Here is an 11493-nt window from a genome sequence, read left to right as displayed (position 1 = left end):
CTGCATATTTATTCTAGCACAAAACAGACAGAGCTATTCTAAAATAAAATAAAAATCAGAGTGACCAAGGAGTCTGTTGTCAGAGTTACCTAGGGTATGAAGCTCAAAAATAGTACAAAATTACTCATAAACATGATACAATCACACATATATAAACAGAGTATTCAATCTAGTTACACAGAATCTTAGGCAGGATCTAAACCTATAAACAGAATTATGATAAGATCACAAATGAGATTACAGGGTCTTAGATCAGAGTACAAACAGTATTAAGATGTGTGTGTGTGTGCCAAAATAAATATCAATATCATGAGTGTTTGCATCAGAGTAAACACATAACATGTAAACATTCAAACCACTCATATATTGCATCAAAAACTCTAACTTACTTACCACTAGCATATAACATGTAACACATGGTAATTAGTTAGCTTCAAAACAAGTTTACAAACATAGATATATATAATGAATAGATATTTAAACTTACTTTCCCCTCACAGCATCATCATTGGGGATGTAAAGTTTATCCGTACCAAATTACATTTGTTGATTTCCAATTAATTGGACAAATTCAACATGCCAAGTTCATTAACCAACTTATTGAAGGTAACTTCATCAAGTGGCTTCGTGAAAATGTGTGCAATTTGATCCATTATGGGAACAAAATGAAGTTCCACAATTCCATTTGTTATATGCTCTCGAATGAAATAATACCTTATATCAATATGTTTGGTCCTTCAGTTCTGAACATGATTGTTTGAGATTATTATGGCACTTGTGTCATCATAGTAGATAGGAATATTCTTCAAATCAAGTCCATAGTCTCGGAGTTGGTTTCTCATCCAAAGAATTTGAGAACAGCAGCTACCGGCAGCAATGTATTCAGCTTCAGCAGTGGATGTAGAAACTGAATGCTGCTTCTTACTAAACCAAGAAACCAATCTTCTCCCAAACTGACAGCTTCCTGAAGTACTCTTCCGATCAATCTTACAACCAGCGTAATCAGAATTTGTGTAGCTGATGAGATCAAAGCCTGTATCTTTAGGATACCAGATACCTAGATTGGGTGTACCCTTCAGATATCTGAAAATTCTTTTAATAGCTATCATAAGAGATTCCTTTGAATAAGCTTGGAACCGTGCACACAAGCATGTAGCAAACATAATATCTGAACGAATTGCAGTCAGGTAGAGTAATGATCCAATCATGCCTTGATAATAAGTAATGTCCACCATCTTACCAGACTTATCTTGATCAAGTTTTGTGGCAGTTTCCATCAGTGTATTTGCAGGTGTTGAGTCTTCCAACTGATATTTCTTTAGTAGATCTCTGATGTACTTTGTTTGACAAATGAAGATACCATCTGATTTCTGACTCAATTATAGTCCAAGGAAGTAGCTCAACTCACCCATCATACTCATCTCATACCTACTCTGCATAAGCTTAGCAAACCTTGCACAAAGTGCATCATTCGTAGACCCAAATATATTGTCGTCAACATAGACTTGCACAAATATGGTATCATCTTTATGATTCTTATGAAACAGAGTCTTATTTATGACACCTCTAGTGAAACCATTTTCAAGAAGAAATTCTGATAGTGTGCCATACTATGTTCTCGGTGCTTGCTTTAGAGCATACAGAGCCTTGAAGAGAAAATAGACAAAATCTTCAAACTCAGGATCTATGAAACCAGGGGTTTGCTCCACATAGACCTCTTCTTCAAGCTCACCATTCAGGAAAGCACTTTTCACATCCATCTGATATGCCTTAAGTTTGAATATGCTGCAAATGCTAGAAACATCCTGATGGGTTCAAGTCTACCAACTGGTGCAAAGGTCTCATCGTAGTCAATCCTTTCTCAAACCCTTAGCAACCAGTCTCGCCTTGTTCCTTGTTACAATTCCATCTTCATCAAGCTTATTTATGAAAACCCATTTTGTGCCAATCACTGATTTATCTTTAGGTCTGGGTACAAGCTTCCATACTTTCTGTCATTCAAACTGACTGAGTTCTTCTTGCATAGCAATCACCCAATCTGGATCTCCAAGAGCTTCATCTACTTTCTTTGGCTCTATTTGAGATAGAAACCCGGAATAGAAATATTCATTTGTTATAGCTCTTCTAGTCTTGACTCCACTGTCAGGATTACTAAGTATCAAGTTATGAGTGTGGTTTTTACTCCATACTTTATGTCTTGGTAGAGTAGCCATTGATGACTCAGCATTTCCAGAATTATGTTGTGTCTGACTACCGGATCCTTGTTCTTCTCCTTGTTCTGCTCCCCCTAAGTTGTAGCCATCTTGATCTACAGAATCTGAAGCTTGAGGACTAGTCCCTAAGATAGTGTGACTTGTCTCATGACCATTACCTTCAGAATCTGCATCAGAATTATGATCATCAGGATCATTGCCATTATTATTATTGTCTGGAACAACTTCAGGCTCATCTTCTCCATCAAAAAGATCTTCAAAATCAAGATTATCACTATCATCTTCCATAACCTTTTGATCACTAATCACATACACCCTGTAAGCCTTTGACTCCAGAGAATAGCCCAGAAAGATACCTTCTTCAGCTTTAGCATCAAACTTTCCAAGATGTTCATCGTCCTTAAGCACAAAGCACTTTCTTCCAAACACGTGAAAGTATTTCATTGATGGTTTCTTATTGGCCATTAACTCGTAAGGGGTCTTTTCATATATCTTGTTGATTAAGGTTCTATTTTGAGTATAGCATGCAGTGTTAACTGCTTCATCCCAGAAGTAGGTAGGAAGATTGGCTTCATTAAGCATAGTCCTTGCAGCTTCAACCAATGTTCGATTCTTCCTCTCAACCACTCCATTTTGTTGTGGAGTCCTTGGTGTTGAACACTGTCTTGAGATGCCCTTCTCGACACAGAAATAATTCAGGTTTGGATTTCTGAATTATGTTCCATTGTCTAATCTGATTGTTCGTACAGGCACTCCAGCTTCTAACTCAATTTTGTAGATGTGATCAATAATAATATCAGGTGCTTCATCCTTTGAATGTAAGAATAACACCCATGTGTATCTGGTATAGTCATCAACAATCACTAAGCCATATTTCTTTCTTGACATAGACATGACGTTGACAGGACCAAACAAATTCATGTGAAGGAGTTGTAGTGGTTCAGTGATGTCAGTCATTGTCTTCTTCTTGTGTGATGCCCTATTTGACTTTCCCTTCTAACATGCTTCACAAAGTCCATCAGGACTGAATTCCATCTCGGGCAATCCTCTCACCAATTCCCTCTTAACCAAAGAATTCATGGTCTTGAAGTTCAAGTGGCAGAGCTTCTTATGCCATAACCAACTTTCATCTGGAGAGACTTTACTGTACAAGCACATTACTTGACCATCTGCAGAATTCTAGTCAGCTACAAATAAATCACCCTTTCTAACTCCATTGAGAGTCAGCTTCTCATTCTTATGATTAGAGATCAAACACTTCTCCTTCTTGAACAGCACTTCACATCCTTTGTCACAGAATTGACTGATACTAAGAAGATTGTGCATAAGATCTTCAATCAAAGAGATTTCTCCAATGATGACATTACCAATTTCCAAACAACCATATCCCGTAGTATAACCTTTATTGTCATCTCCAAAAGAAACCACTGGGCCAACTTTCTTAACCACCTTTAATAGCAGGGCTCTATCTCCAGTCATATGCCTTGAACATCCACTGTCCAGATTCCATATGACCTTCTTCTACTTAATGCCCTGAAAACAAAAGTGAATAAGTTTTCTTTGGTACCCAAACTAAGTTGGGTCCAGAAGACTTAGAAGCATTTGAATATATAACATTTCTCTTCACAGAATTGATAGGCTTAACAATTTTTGCTTTATCATTGACTATTTCCTTGTCACTTTCAGAAGCACCAACATACTAGCTCTTGGGCTTGGTGATAGGTGCCACTTTCCTAGCTTTAGGAGGGCTTGCAGTCTTTGATCTACCAGTGTTCTTACTAACATGCTTATCATGATCATAAGATATATTATGTGATTATGTGGAATCAAGATAAGTGTGCATGAAAGATAATACACATGGCATGCAAACAGATTTATTACACTTAGAAACTTTAGGCATATTAGGCATGTTATGCACATAAGCATTATTAACATTGTCTACTTTAACCCTTCTACAAGCATAATTAAGGTGACCAGCAGAACCACAGTTGTTGCATAACTTCCTAGAGCCATTAGTTCCTATCCTGCCATTTCTACTTCTATTCTTCTTATTCTTGGAATTAAAACCTAGTCCGGCAAAAGATAAGTCAGAGTCACTAGCAACAGACTTAGGTTTCTTTTCCTTTTGTCTCCTTGAGAGCTCGAGATCCTCAACAAGCATCTCATGATGAATATAAAGATTATCTTCATCAAATGGCTCAATAGTAGCTTTCTTAAATAGAGGCTTCTTAGCTTTCTTAAGAATATTAAGTGTATCAGGGGATTTAACAACTTTCTCTACAGGGTCATTTTCAACTACTCGTTTCTTAGAAGCTTTTCTAAGTTCGTCATAGTCTAGACCTATCCCATCCTTTCCAGCTACTACTTAATCAGCTATGAGCTTCTTAGCAAGATTTGCAAAATCAGTAAAAGCATGCAATTTGGTTTCTAATTATATATTCTTGTTCCTTAGCTCTTCCTCTGTCTCAAGGTTCTTAGTAATCTTAAGCTCTAAATATTTATTGGTTTGCTTAAGATTCTCAATACTGACCCTATCTAGAACTAACTTATCATTTTCATCTTTAACTTTCTTCAGTTCTACTTTAAGGTCTTCCACATCAAGTAGAATACATCTTAGTGTAGTACTAACATTTTGTTAGGAATATGTTGTGAACTTGATGATAAGTTAAACAAAACACCTTAGTAGATTTAACTTAGTGAAATTTTGTAGCTCTCGACGGATGATCAAATATAGTCCTGACGGATAAACTTTATAGTCCCAATGGATGACAATTTGACATCCATCGAGAGTGTAGCTTATGTAACAAATAAGTACTGTAGCACATTTATGCAAACAACATGTTTTAGTCTAGTAGATTGTATAGGGTTATCTAAGTCATGTTGACTACTAGATTGATATGCAGAATAGGTTGACCAATTGTAAATATGAGATGTCTTGTAATTCTGTATAAGTGAAATAGAGTCAAGTAACAGATAGACTCCCGATGGATGATCTACAAGACTCCCGACGGATGATCAACAAAGCTCCCTACGGATAATCATCCAGACTCCTGACGGATGACAAATATAGTCCCGACAGATGATCAAATTCAAATTGTTGTTGACAGTGACAACACAGTCACATGCATTGGGTGTTTGCAAAAGGAATGTGGTAGCCTGTTAAGCAGGACTTTGAGAACAAAGAAGCATTACCATTTCCATGCAAATGTGAAGATATTAAAAGATGCTGGAATAGAGTAGTGAAGGAGCATGGAGTTAGACGAGATATATTTTATTTTATTATCTTGTCTTACTGTCATGTAAACTTGGGGATATATAAACCAAGTGTAGCAAGTAGAATAATTTAACTGAGCAAATACATTTTCCAGAGAAACATATCAAGCTGTATTCTGTAAGAATTTCTCTGTAGTTTGTTTGTTCTACTTGTAAAACAGCTGTGAGCTATTCAGAGCTTCACAGAGTTCTCAAACTGATATATATAGATATCTCTGGTGAATACATTCAAATCCACCAGAAAGTTTTAAAACTTGTATTTTATTACTTAGTGTATTAATTTCAATTATCTATCTATTCCGTACTTTAGCAAATCAAACACTGTTATATGTATTAAGTTAGAACTGTTTGAAAATCTCAAAAAGAAGCCATAATTACATTCGACCCCCCTTCTGTAATTCTTGTTGTATTGTTAGGGAATAACAATTGGTATCAGAGCAAGCTCTTAAAGTACAAAGAGTGTAAAGTTCACAACAAACAACAAGATGAACAAAAAGGATGTTGGAGTTAAAATTCCATTTTTGGACAAAGATAATTATCACCACTGGAAGGTGAAGATGCACCTACATCTTCTTTCCCAAGATGAGGCCTATGTGAACTACATAGAGAGGTCCTCATGTACCAATGAGAGCTGCAACTGGCAATGAGCCATCTATTCCAAAACCTAGGCATGAATGGTCAGATCCTGATATTGAGCAAGTCAGGAAGGATAAGAAGTCCATGAACATATTGTACAATGGAGTTAATGGTGATATGTTTGATAACATCATTAACTGTAAAATAGTCAAAGAGGTTTGGGACACAATATAGATTATCTGTGATAATACTGAACAAGTAAGGGAGAACAAGATGCAGCTCCTAATTCAACAATATGAGCATTTCCACTGTGAAGATAGTGAGTCATTCACTGATATATTTAGTGAATTTCAAAAACTACTAAATACTCTGAAGCTGCATGGAAGAGTCTATCAAAAAAAGACTTTAACCTCAAGTTCCTTAGATCTCTCCCAAAAGAGTGGAAGCCAATGACAGTCTCATTGAGAAATTCACAAGATTACAAGGAGTTCACCTTGGAGAGACTGTATGGCATCCTGAAAACCTATGAGCAAGATGAAAGGATGGAGAAAGGAAGGAAGAAAGGAGGGTTTATAGCTCTGGTTGCTGAGTTAGATAAGGAGAAAAAGATGAAGGTAGAAGTTGTTGAATCTACTTCAAAGGTCTGTGAAAGCAAGGGTAAAGGGCTGGTAGCTGAAAACGAAGATCAGTTGAGCTAAGATGACATGGATGATATTGATGAACATCTAGCATTCTTATCCATGAGGTTTGCCAAGCTCAAATTCAAGAAGAATTTTGGAGCAACTAAGACAAATAGAAACATGGTTGACAAGTTAAAATTCAAGTGTTTCAAATGTGGCTTGGTGGGTCATTTTTCCAGTGAATGTAGAAAGTCTGATTCTGACAAAAAGAAGTTTGAGTCTGTTGATTATAAACAGAAATACTTTGAGTTGCTCAAACAAAAGGAAGGGGCTTTCATCATATAGGAGAATGACTAGGCTTCCAATGGATTGGATAAAGATGAAGAATCAAGCTATGTCAATCTAGCCCTAATAACCAAATTTGATGAAACAGAAACAAGTTCTTCAAGCAATCAGGTAATCACCACTAACATAGCACATTTATCTAAAGCTGAGTGTAATGATGCAATAAATGACATGTTTACAGAATTATATCACGTGCGCGTTACACTTAAGTCCCTCACTAAGAAAAATTCTAAAATTAAAGAAAATAATTTGTTTTTAAGTGAGAGGAATAATGTGCTAGAGTTTCAGTTTATTGAATTTGAAAAATTGAGAATTGAGTGTAAGATTGCTAATGATGAATTAACTGAGTCCTTGAAGAAAGAAGACATTTTAAAGAAGCAGCTTGAACGAGAACAAAAAGTGATTAAGGCGTGGAAATCATCTAGAGATGTTCATGCTCAAATTACTAAAGTTCAAGGTATTGAGTCCTTTTGTGATACAGCCTGGAAGAAGAGTAAAGAGAAGCCTGAGTCCAATTTGGTTGAAGGATTGTTGACAGATGTAGACTCGACGGATGATGAAAATCATCCGTTGGATAATCAAAAGGATTATCCGTCGACAGACAAGGAGCCACATCAGTCTGCTGTAAGTAAACCCGTTAGCAAAGCTAAGCTTGCTAAGTTGAATGAGAAATGGATCAGTTTCTAAAAACTTTATTGCAGAAGAATCAAGTCAAATCAGAAAAGAAAAGAAAGTTAATGTTGGTCATTTATCTATCAAGCAATTAAATGACAGATTAGAAAAGATTGATGTTAAAATAGAAGCTAAAAAGAAAAATAATTGAAATGGGAAAGTAGGAATTAACAAACATAACAACTACACACCTGATAAATATGCACGAAGAAAAATATGTGTTAAGTGTGGTAGTGTTAATAATTTGTCTGTTAATTACAAACTTGCTATGCCTACTCCCATGTCTGCACCCTCTTCTTTTCCCAACATGACTGCCATGCCTACCATGCCTATAAATGCTCTATCTACTCAGAATATGGAGCACAATTTTTAAGATGCCATTTTAACCTAATCCTTATTATGCTGCATTTATTATGCCTCAAATGCCATTTAGCATGCCTTACTAGAATAACATGTTTGCAAATAGCATGCCTTTTCATGTAAACCAAAATGTGCATGATAATTCTATTTTAATGGCTGGTTTCAAAGGTTCAACTCAAATGACTAAGGATGAATCTGAAATTCCCAAGTCAAATGAGATCAAACCCAAGAAACCAAAGAAGAAAGCTAACAAGGCAGGACCCAAGGAAACTTGGGTACCAAAATCAACTTGATTTGATTTTGATGTGTGCATGTAAAAAGAAAGAATCTTTGGTATCTGGATAGTGGTTTCTCAAGGCACATGACTGGATATTCTACCCTGCTCACTGAGTTCAAGGAAAGAGCTGGCCCAAGTATTACTTTTGGAGATGACAACAAGGGTTATACTATGGGATATGGCTTGATTTCAAAAGAAAATGCCATCATTAAAGAGGTTTCCCTAGTGGATGGTCTCAAGCATAATTTGTTGAGTATCGGCCAGCTTTGTGGTAAGGACAACTCAGTTACCTTCAATTCAGAAGCCTGTGTTGTGATAAACATAAAGAGCAACAAAGTGGTTCTCACTGGAGTGAGAAAAGGAAATGTATACCTAGCTGACTTCAACTCATCAATTACAGAATTTATCATTTGTCTTCTCAGTAAAGCAAGTCAAGATGAGAGTTGGCTATGGCACAAGAAGCTGTCCCATCTTAATTTCAAGACCATAAATGAGCTTGTCAATAAAGAATTGGTTAGAGGTATTCCTCAAGTGGAGTTTACTAAGGATGGATTGTGTGATGCCTTCCAGAAAGGAAATCAGATTAAAGCATCATTCAAAAAAAAGCTTGATTCAACAATTGAAGAACCTTTGCAACTGTTGTATATGGATTTATTTGGACCGGTTAATGTATTGTCTATTTCAAGAAAAAGATTTTGCCTGGTAATTCTGGATGATTTATCAAAGTTCTCTTGGACATATTTTCCAAAGTCCAAAGATGAAGCTAGTGAAATCATTATCAATCACATAAGGCAAGTCAATAATCATCTTGACTTCAAAGTTAGAAAAATTAGGAGTGACAATGGAACTGAGTTCAAGAATTCTGTGATGAGATCATTTTGTGAAGAAAGTGGGATTATGCATGAGTTTTCTACAGCAAGAACTCGACAACAAAATGGAGTAGTGGAAAGGAAGAACATGTCTCTTATTGAAGCTGCAAGGATTATGCTTGAAGAATCAAAGTTACCAACATATTTTTGGGCTGAAGGTTTGAATACTGCCTGCTACACTCAGAATATCTCTTTGGTTAATCAAGCAAAGTGCATGACACCATACCAATTGTTCAAGAATAGGAAGCCAACTCTAAATTTTCTTCATGTATTTGGCTGCAAATGTTATATCTTAAGGAATCAAACTGATCATCATGGAAAGTTTGATGTTAAAGCAGATGAAGGAATCTTTGTTGGATATGTTGTTGGAAAAGCATATAGAGTCTACAATCTAATAACCAACATTGTTATGGAATCCATACATGTTGTGTTTGATGATAAAAAGATTGAGGGACTGCAAGATGGAGATTTCCATGAAAGCCTCAAGTTTTATAATGTGGAGATGGTTAATGATGACAGTGATGATGAAAGTGATCAAGAAACATTGACTAAGGATAATGCAGAAAAATCTACAACTAATGAAGCACATAATTCAACATCTGTCGAGTTACAAAATGCTTCATCCGTCAGTAGACAATATGCCTCATCCGTCGGGAGACAATCAGCTTCATCCGTCGAGATACAAAGTGCATCATCCGTCGGAACAATGAAAGAAGCTCAAAGTCAGAATAGATTATCTATAGAAAATACCCCTTTTTTCAAATCAAAGATTCACAAACTCAGGGGGAGTTTCTCATTATCAAAACTCAGTCACACATCATGACAACAATGAGAGCTATTCATCTAGAGCTAATCTACCTCAACAAAGAAAATGGACTAGAGATCACCTTTTTGAGCTCATCATTGGTGATGCATCTTCTATGGTTCAAACAAGGAAAGCAACTCAAGAAGAATATCTATATAACAGCTTTCTTTCTAAGGAAGAACCAAAGAAGGTAGAAGAAGCTTTGTTGGATCCTAATTGGGTTTTAGCTATGCAGGATGAGCTAAACCAATTTGAATGGAACAAGGTATGGAAGCTGGTACCCAAACCCAAATGAAAGAATCCAATTAACACCAAGTGGGTATTCGGAAACAAGATGGATAAAAATGGCATAGTGGTCAGGAACAAAGCTAGATTGGTTGTTAAGGGCTACTGTCAACAAGAAGGACTAGATTTTGATGAAACTTTTGCTCCTGTTGCAAGACTTGAAGCCATCAAAATTTTCTTAGCCTATGTTGCGCATGCCAATTTCAAGGTCTATCAAATGGATGTCAAAAGTGCCTTTCTGAATGGAGATTTGGAGGAGGAAGTCTATGTCAGTCAGCTTCCTGGTTTTGAAGATCCAAATTTTCCAGAATATGTCTACTATCTTTTTAAAGCACTTTATGGACTGAAGCAAGCACCTAGAGTCTGGTATGACACTTTATCAAAGTTTTTTTGGAAAATCACTTCACAAGATGTATTGTTGATAAAACTTTATTCTTTAGAAATGTTAATAGCTCTAGCATACTTGTTCAAATTTATGTAGATGATATTATATTTGGATCTACAGATGAAAAGCTTTGCAAAAAGTTTGCCAAATTGATACAAAGTAAGTATGAAATGAGCATGATGGGAGAACTAACTTACTTTCTTGGTTTACAAGTTAAGCAGATCAGTGATGGAATATTCATTAGTCAAACCAAATATATTTTTGATCTCTTAAAGAAGTTTGATCTAATGGATTGCACATCTGCAAAAACTCCCATGGCCACTGCAACTAAACTAGAATTAAATACTACTGAAAATTCTATGGATATTTCAAGCTATAGGGGCATGGTTGGCTCACTTCTATACTTAACATCTAGTAGGCCAGATATAATGTTTGCTACTTGTCTTTGTGCTAGATTTCAGGCTGATCCTAGAGAATCTCATTTAGTAGCTATTAAGAGGATTTTCAAATATCTCAAGGGAACACCAAAACTTGGCATTTGGTACCCTAGAGATTCTGGTTTTGATCTAACTGGTTATTCAGATGTAGATTATGTAGGTTATAAAATTGATAGAAAAAGTACAACATGAACCTGTAAATTTCTAGGGAACAAGCTTGTGTCTTGGTTCGGTAAAAAGCAAAATTCAGTGTCTACTTCTACAGCTGAAACTGAATATATTGCTGCTAGTAGTTGATGTGCAAAATTTTATGGATGAAAAACTAATTGTTGGACTATGGTCTACAAGTGGACAAAATTCCTATTTTCTGTGATAA

The sequence above is a fragment of the Apium graveolens genome, chromosome 3 (genome assembly GCF_009905375.1).
Source record: "Apium graveolens cultivar Ventura chromosome 3, ASM990537v1, whole genome shotgun sequence".
In the NCBI taxonomy this organism is placed as follows: Eukaryota; Viridiplantae; Streptophyta; class Magnoliopsida; order Apiales; family Apiaceae; genus Apium; species Apium graveolens.
This window is presented reverse-complemented; position numbering follows the sequence as displayed.